This window comes from Schistocerca piceifrons, chromosome 2 (assembly GCF_021461385.2).
Source record: "Schistocerca piceifrons isolate TAMUIC-IGC-003096 chromosome 2, iqSchPice1.1, whole genome shotgun sequence".
Classification (NCBI taxonomy): Eukaryota; Metazoa; Arthropoda; class Insecta; order Orthoptera; family Acrididae; genus Schistocerca; species Schistocerca piceifrons.
The window spans coordinates 999342871-999344850 of record NC_060139.1 but is presented as its reverse complement, the minus strand read 5'-3'; positions in this window follow the sequence as shown (position 1 = coordinate 999344850).

The window sequence follows — 1980 nt, the reverse complement described above, 5'->3', positions numbered from 1 at the left end:
CCTTTCTTGGAAACTTGTAAGTTACGAATATGTAAACTGTAGAACGTCTTTTTTAAATAGCAGCCAGTATTTTTTATTTGGTATTCTACTTCCTCTCTTGAAGATCTGTTACCACATTATATCATTCACGTAAACACGACGTTACTAAAAACGTAAAACTAAACTGATGTTGACTCTCCTTGGCCGGCCGGAGTGGCCAAGCGGTTCTAGGCGCTACAGTCCGGAACCGCGTGGCCGCTAAGGTCGCAGGTTCGAATCCTGCCTCGGGCACGGATATGTGTGATGTCCTTAGGTTAGTTAGGTTTTTAAAGTTCTAAGTTCTAGGGGACTGATGACCTCAGACGTTAAGTCCCATAGTGCTCATAGCCATTTGAACCATTTTTTGACTCTCCTTTACTGCAGACAGTGCAAGTACCGGGGGTAAAGCAACTCCTTCACTTCCTGAGGGTGATAGGAAACAAATGGAAACACGATACCCATCAGTCATTGTGGCAACCATTTTCAGTCGACCATTTGTGGGAGTCCATTGCCCACAATGGAAGATAAGCTAGAAATGCTATTTATATATATAGAATGAAAACTAGCACAGTAGCACTTCCGATAAGGTTTCCTTATTTATAATAGGAGTACCTGTAGTACGGTACTGTAGTACTTTTAAATAATATGTTGTGTGCAGTAAAGGCAGTCCTCAATTAAGAAAGAAATCTACAAATGCAAAAAAAAAGGGGACTGTAGTATTCGCCTTTCCCAATAATTTAGTTGTATTTTTCTTAGAATTTCGACCTTCTTATATGCTACCATTTTACTTTGTCAAATTCTTTTTCCAGGTAAACAAATCCTATGAACGTGTAGTAGTATTAAAAAGTCTTGTTTTCATTATCACACTCTACGTCGGAACCGCCTTTCTGGTCCCGTTACCTTTCCAAGAGAAAAAGTCATCCTTGTCTAACAGATCGTCAATTATGTTTTCCATTCATCTGTATATTATTCTTAGCAGCCACTTGCATGCATGTGCCGTTAAGCTCACTGTGATATTTCTCGCACTTACCTGCCTTTGCTATTTTCAGCATTATGTTGACGAAATATTCTTGAAGGCCTGGTGATATAACTCAAGACTCATAGATTCTATACACGAACAAGCTCTACAAGTTAATTTAATATTGTATGGATCATTTGCACGATAAGTCGCAATGACGTGGAACAAGCTATCCTGCAGACGTGAACCCAACCCACCACATTTTACACATTGCAGTAATAGAAATCCTTCTACGAAGTAGACTGAAATATATCCAACTAATAGTGAGGATGTAGGGCGCAAGTGCTACATCCTTCAGTTTTTTTCAAAATATACTTTGATGTATATCACACCTTACATCACTGAGGTAAAGATCAAAGAATTTAGTTGCAGCATTGTGCGTCTTTTTGTGTTAAAGGGAACTTTAATGTGTCGAAGTGAATCTCACTTTTCTTCTTGTATTGGAATTTATGAACAGCATTGCTTCTTTTCGACAGAAGTGGGTTATTTACATCAAAATTCACAAGGAAATAAATATAGGGTGAAACAGTAGTCAAAAAGGCTTATTCCTTAAGCAGATGTCTATAAGACGATTATGGGTGAACACTACTATTCTTATAACGCGTTTTTGAGGAATGAAAACTTTCATCCTTTAATTACAGTTATGTGAGAACATTTATGTGAGAACATTGCTCCATATGAAATTACTGAACGAAAATATTCAAAATATTTATATTTGCCACTTCCCCCAATGATTTCAGCCAAGAACCAAGAGGGAACAATAGAAATCGAATACCAAAAACGATATACCCGGATTAAGCAGGGAGTCAGACAGGGATGTTGTCTTTCGCCCCTACTGGTCACTCAATATATTGAAGAATCGATGACGGAAATAAAAGAAAGATTCAAGACTGGGATTAAAACTCAAGGTGAAAGGATCCCGTTTTTAAGATTCACCGATGACG